Below are 16,088 nucleotides of genomic sequence, written 5' to 3' on the forward strand. Positions count from 1 at the left end.
CCCAGGAGGCTCTATTGTTCCTTATGCTGCATTCCCTCAGGATTTCGTTTGAGTTTCTGTTTATTCTATTTCATTTTATAGTTGTTACATAGCTCTCTGTAGGCACTGAGAAACCAAGAGTATCAGCTGAATTACTGTGATGGGGGGAAGCCTCATTGATCCAAAGCCAACTACTGTGCCATCCTGGGGCAGGACTGGCCTGCCAACTGCAGTTTTTCCTTAGCACCTGAGACCTCACCTGACAATTTCAATTTCTACCATCCTCAGTTGCGACTGCTGGTGGTATAATATTGCTGGTCTCATCACTGAAGCTAACCCTAAAGAATGCAGAAAACCAGCCAAAATATGTTTTTAACTAACCCATGTTTCAGAGCATTTCCCCCTTTCTACTACCCCTTGGGAAACTCCCACCAACCACTCCAGTCCCAAAGTGAACAAACTCACCTACAACCTGTGCCTGCTCTTAGGACACTGTACTGCAGTTTTAACAGGATCATGGCTGTCCACTGTGTTGGTCGTTTTGAGAAGAATACAAAAACCAGAATACATCTGGATAAATTGCAATGGCTTACTGAAAAGGTAGGCCCTCAATCAATCTGAAGATCATAAACAAAGTCTAGAGAGAAAAAACTCAAGGGAAACAAAGTGTCACCAATTTGGGGGCTGGGATGGTAGTTGGGGCGAATGTCATAATCAGTGGTGGTTGGGGGCCCATCCTGGCACAGTATTCAGGAGTCACTCCCAGTGGTGTCTTGGAATCGACCCTGAGACTTCCCACCCACAAAGCATATACTCCAGTCCTTTGGGCCATCTGTCCAGCCCCAGGATGTCCAGTTTTTTTCAGACCCAACATTTCATTCTTTATTAAAAAATTAATTTAAAATAAGTTATATTTTAAAATCCTCTTCTGGAAAAAAATAGTTTTCTGGCTTCAAATACTGAACATCAACTATGGCATTTGCATTGAAAGTGGGATTTCAAGGAGGCCAGAGCAATAGTACAGGTAGGGAGCTTGCCTTGCACATGTGACCAACCTGGATTCAATCTCTAGCATCCCATATGATTCTGAGCTTACCAGGAGTGATACCTGAGGGCAGAGCCAGAAGTAAGTCCTGAACACAGCCATGTGTGCCTCCACACAGACAGAAAGGTGTGTGTGAAGGGGGAGGGGGCACGGATTTCTGAATTAAGGAAATCTAAGTAAAGCTCCAACGATGAACCCAACTTGTGGTGTTTAAATATAAACCCAAACTTTGTACTTGTATTTCTCTCCCAGCTTGTTTTTTTCAAGCCATGTTCTCCCTTGAACACACATTTTCTCTCTTTTCTCCTCCCATATCTTTCTAAGTTTCAATAACTTCACCGAAAAAAGAAAAGAAAAGGAAAGGAAAACAAAGAAAAGTTATGCGGAACTTTGTGACTGAGAACTCTGGGTTCAATGGGATCAGGAATGGAGATCTTTTGCCCGTATCCCCCTGTCTCTAGCAACTCAGCAGTCACGCCCATAAGCTACCTCTGGGTAGTACCAGATAATCTGGTCAATGTCCACCATCCAGATCGCATGTCCTTCTCTCCCAAAAAGAAGCATAACATGACGCTCACCATAACTATGCCGCTGGACCCTGCACCAGGCTGTTTCACTCGTCTGGCCCCAAGGGACCCAGCCCCAGCAGCTGAAACCTCTAGAACTCAACCACCGCCATGCTCACAGCTGCTCTCCACACGCTTGGGTGGAGCCTCACCTACGAGTGAACCTATTCCTGGACCGTGAGGCAGCATTTGCAGCCATGTAACACTTCATAGAACACACCCTACCTATACTCCAAGAGTACTACACCCACATTGCATGGGGTTCAAAATAGGAGGCAACCAATCTTAGAGGGCAATAGTTTCTTTACAGATAGACATAAAAAGCACACAAGGCTCAACCTTTAACAACATGTTAGTTATTTCTTATAAAAGGTCTTAATGGCCCCTGGGAAAAATTCAACAATCTTCACACTTTTTCCTCTAAGGATACTTTTTTGTAGCATTTTCAGCAATTTCTCATAACAAACAATACAAAATATATTATTTCAGTTCTGCTTTGGGGCAAGGATTGGGGTTCGGGAAACATCCGAAATATGATGATGGGAAGGTGGGACTGGTGTTTGAATATTCACTTGTCACTTGTCATCCCTTTGTTCACTGATTTGTTCAAGTAGGCACCAGTAATGTCTCCATTCATCCCTGTCACGTGCTAGCATAGCCCAATGGCGTATTGGGGGCTCTTTCAGGGTCAGGGGACTGAGATCCGTTATTGTTACTGATTTTGACATATTGAATACATCATGGGTAGCTTGCCAGGCTCTGCCGTGGTTTGAATATTAAATGTAATCAAATATTGTGAACTTCACTGTGATCACTGTCCTCCGGTTGTTCATCGATTTTGCTCGAGAGGGCCCAGTAACATCTCCATTGGAGACTTGTTGTTACTGTGTTTGGCAAATCTAATACCTCACGGGTAGCTTGCCAGGCTCTGCCGTGCAGGCGGGCGAGATACTCTCGGTAGCTTGCCGGGCTCTCCAAGAGGGGCGGAGGAATCCAACTCGGGTCGGCCATGTTGGCTGTGTGCAAGGCAAACGCCCTACCGCTGTGCTATCACTCCATTGTGAACTATTTTATAAAATAAAGAAAATTTAAATTTAAAAAATTGAAAAAGAAAAGAAAGTTAAATTCTGTCCCAGAGTTTGAGGTTAGTAAGTTGGGATGTAAAGACATATTTTTGTGTAGTCAGAGTTATTGCATATGGTGCTTTGGAATTTTGTGATATATGCCACTATCCAGGTTGGTTATGCATTATCAGAAAGCACCAACAGGACATGAGAAAGGTGAGCTGAGTGAGAGGGGAAATGACAGACAGGTTTCCTATCACAGACAGTATACATATCTATTAGTGAGATTTACCAGAACGTAGCAACAAAGTACCCTGTTCTAATAACATCATTCAGCAATGACAACCTTCTAACGGTATATAGGGAAGTATACTGAGAAAGGAATATCTATTTTGCATGAAGTTATGTTTTCATATACCATGTCTTTTTTTAAAGGGACAGCAGCAGTTAGCCTTCCGCTGCAATCTGTAATAGTGATTTTCAGCCTATTTTCAACTAATTGTGCTAATTCTCAACCTTTATCCATGATGCCCATAAGTATTCCTGACTTTTTGGCTATTTCTCTAAGACTTTCTACATATACTTAAAAAAAACACTCAGATAAACATCTATAGATAGTTATGGTGGGAAAACTATTTCATACAAATTAATATATCTAGCAAAAACATACATGAGATGAAACATTACCTTTTTAAATTTATGATTTCACTATGCTACAGTTTCTTGACCTACTTTCTCTGCTACAGTGGTCTGATTGTGCTATGCGATGAGGCTAAATTTTTGTCCTAAATTTATAATGGAAGAAACTCATTAATTTTCTCCCATCCCTCAAAATAAACTTACTATTTGAATCACAGAGCAGTGGTTGTTTTACAGCAGTACTAAACATATCAACAAAGATTTTAGAGGAACCATGACCTGAGGATGAGTTCCTTAGCATGACCAGAGGTAAAATATATAAATAAATGGAATACAATTCTTTTTCTCAAGAACTCATTTTAATAAAAAAATATATAAATATAGGATGAAAATTCATGTTTTATGAAGTAGCAATATACTAGGAACTACTAATAAACTCAGAACTTTACTAAACACAGTGTGAAAACAATGTACTAGGTGCTAGGTTTAGGTTCAATGATAAGGGAGAGAAGAGTCAACTATATGTAAGATCTAAAAAATGCTTTCAAGAATTTGTATGTATTGAATTCCATTTCAATAGATCCACTATCTCACAGAGAGAAAATATATATACATATACAAGGAATATTAAGTTGATTAGAGATTCCAAGGGAAGTTGAAAAATTTATCCACAGAAAAGAAAGGACAAAAACAATGTCTGAGGAACCAGGGTAGTGAAGAAAAACTGCTCCTATTGACAAACTGACCTGCTTGTCTGTTTGGGCTGACCTGGGTCTTGTGACAATCGCTTAGAGTGGGAGAGAGCACCTGGTCCCAAGTTCTTGAACTGGTCCCAAGATTCACAGAGAAAGGCTGCACTCCATGATAGTACACTGGTGCGTACCCAAAGGGGCATGCATCTGAGACAGACAAATGCAGATGTCAACTTCAGGGGTCCCATGATTAACTAGAATGAGAACAGTTTCCACACAAAGGACACTGAATCCAGACACACTGCTTTAGGTTGAGGGCTGAGGTCAAGATAAAACAGATCTTTCTCTCTCTCTCTCTCTCTCTCTCTCTCTCTCTCTCTCTCTCTCTCTCTCTCTCTCTTTCTCTCTCTCTCTCTCTCATTAAAAATCTTGGTTGTGAGAAGAGAAAAAGCAGAAAATAAATGTAATATCATAGGAAAGTTTTTTTGAGGGAGGGTTCTTAATTATTTTTAACCTAGAGGATAATTGAGTAAATTTATAGAGAAAGAAGCCAGAGGAATAGAGATTTAAGATCTGGGTGAGCCCCTGTTGATAGATTTCATCCTAACATGGGGAGGTTGCTCTTGCTCTTTCCTATGATGGACATTTACTGTGCCAGACAGTGTGAAAATAATATACCTAAATAATCTATTAATACTACAAAGCGGGTACTATAATTATGGTCTTTTCTAAGAGTGTTAAATGAATATTAGAAAGATCTATGCAAATTGCTCAAGGTCACACAGGCACTGTGGCAAAGGAAACTCTTCCTCACTTTAAAACCCATTCTTCTAACAGTACATTGCCTGTTCCTATAAAAACTTGTTAAAGTAGGTAAAGTAGGGTATACCAGCCTATGTTTGAAAGAGATAAGTAAGGTGTAAGAGAGAATTTAGCATATAGCTCATTTCTTTCTGTAGCAATTAAGAAGTGGGAAGTTGTGAATGCCACAGCAAAGCTGATCAGTGAAAGATTGCTACAGTGTTGATTTGGGAACAAGAAAGAACAGACCATGCAAGAAAAACAGTTTGGGGAAAACATACTGAAGAGCTATGTGCACACATACACACACTCCCACAAGTTGCACAGCCAGCAGTTTCCATGCTATGTGACTTTCTACAGCTTCCACAGTAGGGCTACCTGGTAGCAGTAAGTCAACAAAGCATAATGCTTAAGATAAATTCCGGTCCAAGGACCAGCTCCAGCTGTGTTACAAGTCAAGATGAAAATAAAGCATTACCCAAACTGGCAATTTCTCTGGCTCTAAGAACAGATAATCAGAAGTTACTATTCTTAAACCTTATTTAAGTCAGCAGTAAACAGTTTTATAGATAGGTGTGTGTACAAACACACATACAAACATAAGCACACCTAGTGACACACATTAAATTTCTATCACTAATGACTTCAGTTAATAGCCGTTAATAATTACCACCTAAATATATAAACTAGCAATATCTTTCCAATTTTTTGTTTTAATATTATAATAACTTTCTTCACAATCATGATCACAATCATCCTGTTGTTCGTCGATTGCCTCGAGCAGGCACTAGTAACGTCTCCTTCTTCCTAGCCCTGAGATTTTAAAAGAGCCATATTCAATGCTCTTTCAGGGCTAGGAGAATGAGACCTATCATTGTTACTGGTATTTGGCATATTGAGTATGACACAGGAAGTTTGCCAGACTCTGCCGTGAGGGCAGGATACTTTCGGTAGCCTGCTGGGTTCTCCAAAGTTAAAACGAGATAATAAGATGTCATGCAGCCACATTCACTTCTGGGAGCTGGGTTTTATAGTCTCTGGGTCTTGGCCGTTGATGGGACCACCTGGCGCCGGCAGCAGCTGGTGGGTGTAACACCTATCTACTGGAAGGTGGGGGATCTGGGTGGAGAAGGCTGGTCCCGATCCGAGGAGGCCTGGAGATCCCAGCCCGGGGACTCACAGGCCTGAGTTCCTCTGCTGGTTCCTTCATGCATGAGGCTTGTCCGGACATGTGGAGAGTGGTCTCAACATGGCTGTGGCTGGTTCTAGAGGTCTTCAGCTGCCGGGGCTCTGCTCAGGGCGGGGAGAGAAACTCAACCCGTCCCCTCCAAGGGGCCCCAGTGAGGACAGCCAGGCGCAGGGGCAGGAGACTCTAATAACTTTCTTAGACTTTAAAATTTATAATTGTCACATGCTACTTTTAAAACAGAGAAAGTAATAGTCTCAGGTAATAAGGAAAAATTTTAGAAAGGCTAAATGTTATCTCTACAAGAAGTAATTCTAAAAGACTTAAAAAGAAAATGTAGACTCAACAGTTTAATGCCTCTGTAAAAGCGATACTACTTGATGAACACTTAAAAATCACAAGAAAATCATTATGTATGTCTTGAAACCAATTCCATGACTTACTGCTTAATAAAGGGGAAAAAAGGTGACAGGACCACTCAGGGCAGGATGTAAACCACGGTTCCAGTTAAACATTTTTCAATGGAAAATACCTGGGAATTTTAATACCAAATTGTTAAATTATATTTACCTCTGAGATTTGAGTGGAGGTAGACCCACAATTCTACTTTAAAAGGGTAACTTTTTAACTTTTCATTTTCTACAATACTCTTCAAAAACGAGTCTGTACATTTTTAAAATTACAGCTACCTCATTCATTAATTTCTCTATTTTAATATACTTAACTTTGGAATAACTTTAGATTTACAGAAAAGGTAAATCTAAAAGCTACAAAGGTAACAGAGCAGAGAGTTCCCATTATAAATACTGACATTTCATCCATTGTTATGATCTAATATTATAACTTATGCATTTAGAAACTAATGCCAATATTGGCACATTGCTAATAATTAAAATCCAGGCTTTATCTAATTTTTACCAGTTTTTCATTAATGTCATCTTTTATTCCATGATCCAATCTAGAACAACACATTGCAGTTAGCTATATCTTCTCTGCCTCCTCGCCTGTATAATATTTTCTAGGTGTTCCTTGATTTTTATCATATTGACAGTCACCAGGAAGACAGGTCAGGTATTCTGTAGAATGCCCCCCTAATATTACTTTGTCTGCATTTTACCTCATGAATTGGATAGGGCTTGAGGTGAAAAAAATAACTCAGCACTGATGTGCCCTTATCATCACATCCTACCAGGGTAATGGGACATTGACACATCATAGATGATGTGGACTTTCATCATTTGACTAAGACGGTATTTGCCAGAATTCATCACTGCCAAGTACTAATTTTCTTTTTCCCTATCCTTTTCCTTGGAATTGAGTTAATAAGTGTCTCCCACCTCATTTTATACTTTGGATAAAATAAATATACATGAGTGCAAAAAATAAGTCAACAAAAATTATTTTATTGCTAAAATTTTTCCAGGTTTTAACAATAAGAACCCATTTCATCTTAGCTCCTATATCCCTTTAGTATACCTCATCCTTTTGGTTTTCGAGCACTAAAGTAAAAAATTCTTACATCCTAAATATGCTACATGATGTTCACTTATCTTAAATTTCCCTACCTTAATTCTAGATTTAACTATTTAACCTAGGCTCTCTAACTTCTCTTATTGAAAAATGGAGCTTAAAAACCAGGGTCTACAAACATGATTGTCACCTACTGCCTCTTTTGCAAACCACAACACCCAATAAGAGAGAGAGAATAAAAGGGAATGCCCTGCCACAGAGGCAGGGTGGGATAGGGGAATGGGGGGTGGGAGGGATACTGGGATCTGTGGTGGTGGGAAATGGGCACTGGTGGAGGGATAGGTATTTGATCATTGTATAATTGAAACCCAAGCAGAAAAATGTGTAAGTCTGCAACTGTACCTCATGATGTCTCACTATTAAAAATTAAAAATAAATAAATAAATAAAATTAAAAAAAAATAAAAACCAGGGTCTAGGCACTATATGTATCCTTTCAACCTCTTTGAATGCATTAAAGATAATTTTATATGAACCACTTCCTTACATAGTGTTTGATACATAATAAACACTCAGCAAATGAAATGAACTATTATTGGCATTATTGTGATGGTAATGATGCACATTTCATAATGAACCTGGAATTTCCAAATCTAAACCAAACTTGCTATATCAAGTCCTAATAATCCCACTGATAATTCCTTATTTCTGAGATCCAGAACCATATAAGGCCAAGAATAGACACTTCCACTCCCAGTCTGGGATTCTTTTGTGAGAGGTGGGGGATTGCTTGTTTTATGTTCTGGGGTATACCCACTGATGCTCAGGGATCATTCTTTTTTTTTTCAATTTTATTGAATCACCATGAGATAGTTACAAGCTTTCATGTTTGGGTACAATCACACAATGATCAAACACCCATCCCTCCACCCGTGCACATTCCCCACCACCAATATCACCAGTATACCCCCCCTTTCTCACCATCCCCCTGCCTCCTTGGCAGACATGATTCCCCATAATATCTCTACTTTTGGGCATTATGGTTTGCAATATAGATCCTGAGAGGTTATCATGTTTGGTCCTTTATCTACTTTCTGCACACATCTCCCATCCCAACCGATTCCTCCAGCCATCTTTTTCTTAGTGACCCCTTCTCTATTCCAGCTGCCTTCTCCCCTTTGCTCATGAAGCAGGCTTCCAGCTATGGAGCAATCTATCTGTCCCATATATCTCAGGAATCATTCTTGGCTATTCTCTCAGGAACCAGTCTTGGTGGTGCTCAGGGGATCATATGGAATGCCAGGGATCAAACCTGGGTCAGCCTCGTGCAAAGAAAGTGACTGACATACTGTATTTTCTCTCTGGTCCCCAAAATTCTTTATTATTTGGCCATAAAACATTTTCTTTCATTTTCAAGTATGTATTCAGAGCCATAAAAAAAATCAAAGACTTCATTGCAAAAAATTCACTCTTGTTTTCAAGTTTCAAAGATTTTTAATTAAATAAACCACTTGAAGGGCATTTAAAAGATAAACACTCCCAGATACAGTCCAAACTGACATTGGAACTATAGAGTGTAGTTTTGAATCTCTGCCCAAAGCACTGCTGTTTTGAAATGCTGCAATGTCATCAGTATAATAATGGCTGTTGTCCAATAAATCTGTAAAAATTCCTTCAATTCTTATTGTATCAAACACCAATACCTCTGATCTCATTGTATAACAGGTATATTGGACAACGGGTCCCTTTTAAGAATTAGATAACCAATAGTTAACCAGCAGGTTATTAGAAAACCAGTAAGTCCTATTTAGGTTAACTTAAAGCAAACATCTTCTGTGTTAATGAATCTCAGGACAGCTAGAGAGCCCTCTGGGCACAGGAATCTTGTCTCAAAAAATATCTGCGTATGTATGGTATATTTTGGCCCAAACACTGTCTGCAGCACTGTCTCCCCATTGTTCACTGATTTGCTCTAGCGGGCCCAGTAAACGTCTCCATTGTGAGACTTGTTGTTACTGTATTTTGGCATATCAAATACATCACAGGTAGCTTGCCAGGATTTGTCATGTGGGCGAGATACTCTCAGTAGCCTGCCAGGCTCTCCGAGAAGATGGAGGAATCAAACCCAGGTCGGCTGTGTTGGCTGCATGCAAGGCAAATGCCCTACCCGCTGTGTATCCCTCCAGCCCAAGGGTTTGCATTAATTGCACTTATTATCAAAATTTTGAAAAAATAGTGAGCTTCACCTTAAATTTCCTGAGCCACCAATGGCCCTACTATGATTTCAGAAATAAAGATAATCAAATTGGCATAAGGAAATTTTCTATTTCCATCTTTCATGCCCTACACAGTAATTCAGAATTCATGTGAAAGCTGATGGTAAACTCTAAAATCCAATAAAAACATACAATCTCAGAAATATTTTTATTTATGAAACTCATGTTTCCCTATCAGAAACCTAGAGATAGAAGCAGAGTCTCATTATTGTATTGTCTGTGTGTTTCTTTATCACCTGCCTCACCAGAGCTTAGTTCCCAGATTTTTAAAAAGAGGGAGTAGGGCCTAATGTAGCTGGGTCTCAGATATGTACACTCCTACAGTGTGGGTACCTCTGCCAGGAGTCCACCAGGCCCCTCCACTACTGCTGCTCCAGTGACTAAACCACCACCCTCTCTTGACCCCCATCCCCCCACATACACACACAGACACTGTGATGCTGCAGAACAGTGGTCCATAGTGCAGGGCTCACTCTATGGAAGGCTATAGGCAAGTATTGAGGGGGTAAAACAAAATCACTGATTTCACTGTTTCATCCATTAAAATTTTTTATTTCTGTACATATTTTACAAAATATATAACAGAAAACTATAAGGGAGTGCCTAGAATTGTTTTATTTTGTTTTTTTTTTAATTTGGGGCCCATACCTGGAGGTATTCAGGGATTACTCCTGACTCTGTGCTCAGGGATCACTTCTGGTGCAGGCTTGGGGAATAATATGGGGTGCTAGTGATCAAATCTGGTCCTGCTGTATGCAAGGCAAGTGCCCTAACAGCTTACTACCTCTCTAGCCCAAGGGAGGACTTAGAATTTTCAACAATGGGATATCAATCAAAAGAAGAATTTGGAAATCTCTGTTTAGAGCATCTGTGAACAGAAGGAAACCAAGGTAACTTCTACAACATACTCTATTAACAGATGCTGCAGGATAGGTCTTGTGCCCAATTAATGCTACCTATTTAGTGGATTGGTTCTTATGTTTGTATGTTTCTCTCTGGCTGGAGCATTAGCACAGCAATAAGGTGTTTGCCTTGCATGCCGCCGGCCCAGCCAAGCCGGGTTCAATTCCTCTGTCCCTCTTGGAGAGCCTGGCAAGCTACTGAGAGTATCTCACCCGCACAGCAAAGCCTGGCAAGCTACCTGTGACGTATTCGATATGCCAAACACAGTAACAACAAGCCTCAAAATAGAGATGTTACTGGGTACACTCTAGCAAATCGATGTTTCTCTCTAGCCTGTCAGAACTGAGCCCAGAGTGCTGGGACGGACAGAGAGGTGACGCCTTCTCTGACCCACTGTTCGCTGGACTAAGAATCACTCTACCATCTGGTAATAAGAGCTCACTGCAGCTGCCCCTCTCTCTCTTAGGATGAGTTTTCTCAAGAAGGCTATTCTGTGCCTAGTGACAATACACACTTTCCACTGATGGGACAAACCGCCAACTCATTACAGACAAAGGAGGCTCAGTAGATATGCCCAAATATATCCAGTACTGAGTGACAAGACAATTCAAGCTGAAAGGTGCCAGGCTACACCAGAGATGACAGAAAACAGAAATACAACTTTTCCCTGCTGAGTCATATAGTTATTTCCCAAGTAATACAAGAGAATCTCTCTAGGCAATTTTATCCAGAGAATGGACATCTCATCCATAATTGCTTACATACTCAGTACTGGAGAGGGAAAATGAAGTTAAGTGTACAGAATATTTTACAAATATCTAACCATTCAACAGGTTACATTAACTGAATCAGTATTAGAGAAATAAATGAACATTTTAAAACATGGAATTTCCTTTGCCAAGATTATAAGAATTCTAATGGTGAGTTTTTAAGTTGGGCCTGATCATTTCATATGGTAAAGGGTCCCCAAGTTATAAACAATGCAATGTCACAGTCACAGTCTTCCCGTTATTCATTGATTTGATCGAGCGGGCTCAGTAACATCTCCATCGTGAGATCTGTTGTTACTGTGTTTGGCATATCGAATACGTCACGGGTAGCTTGCCAGGCTTTGCCGCACGGGCAAGATACTCTCGGTAGCTTGCCAGGCTCTCTGAGAGGGAATCAAACCCGGTTCAGCCGGGTTGGCTGCACGCAAGGCAAACGCCCTACCACTGTGCTATCGCTCCAGCCCATAAACAGAGCAATAGGAAAATAAAATATGGTATGCAATTAGCAATATCAAAATATTAATAGTGCCTATCTAGTAAAGGTAAAAGAATTTAGGGAGGAAACAGGGTGGTTATACAAGATATGAGTTAAAGATTATTTGACCACTGAAATCCTATTTGACCATGGAAGACCTCTCCTGCAGTCTGAGATTTGAAGAGATGAGCCACTAAATCAAGGCCAAGCAGGGAAGGGAAGCTGGCCACCACCATACCCCTCCTTTCCCATTGTACACATTGTTTCTAAAATTCACAGTGCAAAACAAGGCAGGTACTATGAATAAATCAGGACAGGTAAAGGTAAAGGTAAAGGCCCTCCCGTTGATCGTCGATTTGCTCAAGCGGGCCCAGTAACATCTCCATTGGAGACTTTGTTGTTACTGTGTTTGGCATATCGAATACTCTCGGTAGCTTGCCGGGCTCTCCGAGAGGGGTGGAGGAATCGAACTCGGGTCGGCCATGTTGGCCGCTTGTAAGGCGAACGCCCTACCGCTGTCAGGCATTATGAATGAATACGGAGCTCAGAAAGACAGCATTCCCTGTCCATAGCAAATAAATGGCAAAACTGGAATTTGAACCCAGATCTAAGTGGCTGAGTTCACCAACAAACAACCAGCTCTCCTCTGAATCCTTCAAGAGAATGAAAGGTTGTCGTTTTGTTGTCCTGTGAACACTACTGTGAACACTGCCTGTATTGCTGGCTACAAACTAAAAACCGGCTCCTGGCCTTTGAATTAATTCAGAAGACAAAAAAGAATGGTGCTGGCAAAAGATAATACATTAGGGGGCTGAATCAGCAGTATGCAATCCTCTTGATTCTTACCATAGTAATCTTCAGTATTAACTCTCAGAACTCTCTCTCTCTCATCAGATAAACTCTTCACGGTACAAATAACATTCTCTCCATCTAGAATAACGCATATTTTGCTCAGGAGAGTCTCCATCCAGTGCTCAGACTGAACATATTCTCCGCATCTTCACCACAATCACATTGGATACCTGAGGTCCTAGGCACAGACTTTTAACAGAGCTGAAAATATTTCAGAGCAAAACTGAAAAGATCATGGAGATAAGCAGGTTTTCACTGAAAATGTCTAACAATATCAGTGACTTAAAAAAGGGAAAGCTGGGGCTGGAGCAATAGCACAGCGGGTAGGGCATTTGCCTTGCATGCGGTTGACCTGGGTTCAATTCCCAGCATCCCATATGGTTCCTTGAGCACCACCAGGAGTAATTCCTGAGTGCAGAGCCAGGAGTAACCCCTGTGCATCGCCGGGTGTGACCCAAAAAGCACACACACACAAAAAAGGAAAAGCTGGGAGGCAGGAGCAAATGACCTAGATTTACTGGACAATAATAACTTTTCCACCAAATCTCAGAGAATTAAAAACTCAAGAGGAGTGGGTAACTTGGCAACCTGCATGAAAGGAAGAGACAGAAGAGAAGACTAAGAATGATTCTCAGCCTCTAAGCTGAGTGACACAATTGAACAGGTTTTATTTGAGGAGTTCATAAAGAAGAAATAGGAATAGGGAAGAGGGAGCTCACTTTAGGTGTGGAGAGGAAAGACATAAATGAAAAATCAGGAGATTTCAGACAGAAAACAAAAGCATTATAATACTGAATCTTGTGAAAAAAGAACCAGAGGAAAGAAATCTGAATATGTGAGCCTGAATAGTTCATAGCCCTAGGAGGTGTGATCTACAAAGTGTAGGACCATCCAGAGAAAAGTAGAGTTTAAAATTTGTTAAGAGGGGGCTGGAGTGATAGCACAGTGGGTAGGGCCTTTGCCTTGCATGCAGCCAACCCGGGTTCGATTCCCATATGGTCCCCTGAGCATCACCAGGAGTAATTCCTGAGTGCATGAGCCAGGAGCAACCCCCTGTGCATCGCCGGGTATGACCCAAAAGCAAAAAAGAAAAAAATTGTTAAGAGTGGGGCAAAGTGACAGTACAGTCACTAAGGTATTTGCTTTACTCACAGCTGACCTGTGTTTGAGCCCTGGTATCCCATATGGTCCCCTGAACACTACCAGGAAAAATTTCTAAGTGCAGAGTCAGGAGTAATCTTTGAGTATCACTGAGGACATCCCCGAAACAACAAAATTTGTTAAAGGGGGGAAGTAGGTAGGGCACTTGCCTTCATGCAGCTCACCCAGTTCTCCCCACTCCCGCATACCCACATGGTCCCCTGAGCCCTGCTAAGAGTGATCCTTGAGCACAGAGGCAGGAGTACGCTTTGAACACCACTAGGAGTGACCCAAATCTCAGCCTTCCTCCCAAAAAAATATTTTTGGTTAAAGGAAGGGCTATGTTGAGACCAGAAGCATGAGAGTAATTTTAAACTCAGACATCAATTTTGTTTAACATAGTAGGTACGAAACACATTAAACACTTATTTAAAACATTTAAACTCTATAATTATTTAAACTTAAGACATTGATTTTACCTATTTAAACTAATTTAAAACATTTAAACTATATTTCTTATCACAAAGAAATTTACAGAATAAAATTTATAACCTATTATAAAAATACATGATTTAATAGTCTACAATTTTTATAAGAGAAGTTTGCTGCTTTCAAAAATAAAATATAAAAAGGAAAGGGGCGGAGAGATAATACAGGGGTAAAGGTGCTTGCCTTGCATTCTGCTGATCCCAGTCCAATCCCCAGCACCATATGAGTTTCCCTGAGCATAGACAGGAATAATCCCTGAGCACAGGCTCAGTAGTAAGCCCTGAGTATAACTGGGTATGCCTTAAATTCCCCACTACCACCCCAAATAAAAAGAAGAAAAGGAAGAGGGGCTCAAGCTTCATACTCTCTTGCTTGTGGTGCTATAGCATATTCTGATTATAGATTTGCTGGGAGTCGGGATGGTGCTCACCCTCTATGCACCAGAGATTGTATTCTCATTTGCAGTGCTGGGGTCCCAAACAGCAGAGCTGCAGGGACTGTGATCAGCATAGGTAGTAACACCAGGTATCAAACTTACAGCTTCATGCTTTCAAGGTAGGTGCCTTCTGCCACTGAGCTATAATTCAAGTCCCCGCATGCTTATTTTAATAGCTTAACACAAACTATTTTGTACTGAGGGAATACTACGACGGTTTTTAGTAAGAGCATAAGGCAAGTTACTAAGTGCCTAGTGAGTGAGTGTCCAGCACCATTCCTGAAACCATAGAGACTTTTAGCAAGTCTATGAGAACATCACCTTTTCTTTCCATTCTCCAAAAGAGGAAACTGAAGCTCTCCAACTGAGTGACTTGCCCAAGGTACATTATTGGTAGCAAAAAGTAGGATATAATCCCAACTATCTCACTCAAGCCCCTACGTGATCTTTGCATTAGTACATTTAAGAAATTATTTTCATCACTGAATTTTTTAAAACTAACAATGTTATGATAATTATCAAATTATGTAGTTAAACCACAAAAAACTACAGAAACTACAAATGCATGGCCTTTTTTGACCTACAAAAATGGAAATTCCATATGGTTTGACCTTAAAAAAGTGATGTGTAGTTGGCATTTTTATGAATGTCTAAAGAAGCAGAATGAGTTTATAAGAAGACTCTAGGGGTCAGGGATACTGGCTTAAAAGACTGTGCTCCCAAATAAAGGGTGTTGGGAGGATCCTCCTAGGATGGGAGAAGCATGCTGAAAGTAGACTCTAGACTGAACATGATTGCCACTCAATGCCTCTTTTGCAAACCACAGCACCCAAAAGGAGAGAGAGAACAAAAGGGAATGCCCAGCCACAGAAACAGGGTGAGATGGGGGGCATGGGGGTGGGAGGGATACTGGGATCCATGGTGGTGGAAAATGGGCACTGGTAGAGGGATGGGTACTTAATCATTGCATAATTGAAACCCAAGCACAAAAATTTGTAAGTCTACAACTATACTTCATGGTTTGTCACTAATAAAAATTAAATTAAAAAAAAGACTGTGCTCATGCCTTGCAAGTGGAAGTCCCGGGATTGTTCTCCAGTACCTCATGGTCCCCAAAGCATCATTCCAGGGCGAGACCTTGAACACCACTCAATAAGAAGAGTAATGAAGAAGCAACTATTTAGTTCATTAACATAAACTACATATTATGGTTAGAAAGAGAAATAAATATAACATACATGAATTCTCAAGAAAAAAAAACTAGCTGTGAATGACAATAATTTGTTCAAGTAAATCTTTATATATT

At 40.5% G+C, this 16,088-nt stretch overlaps 1 protein-coding gene across 2 annotated transcripts in view; it reads right to left on the reverse strand.

Annotated features, from left to right (window-relative positions):
• AKAP6 (A-kinase anchoring protein 6) overlaps nucleotides 1-16,088 on the reverse strand; it is a 562,035-nt gene that overhangs the window by 532,304 nt on the left and 13,643 nt on the right. The gene's annotated exons all lie outside the window — the stretch shown is intronic.

The sequence above is a fragment of the Sorex fumeus genome, unplaced genomic scaffold, assembly GCF_029834395.1.
Source record: "Sorex fumeus unplaced genomic scaffold, SorFum_2.1 ptg000098l, whole genome shotgun sequence".
NCBI lineage: Eukaryota > Metazoa > Chordata > Mammalia > Eulipotyphla > Soricidae > Sorex > Sorex fumeus.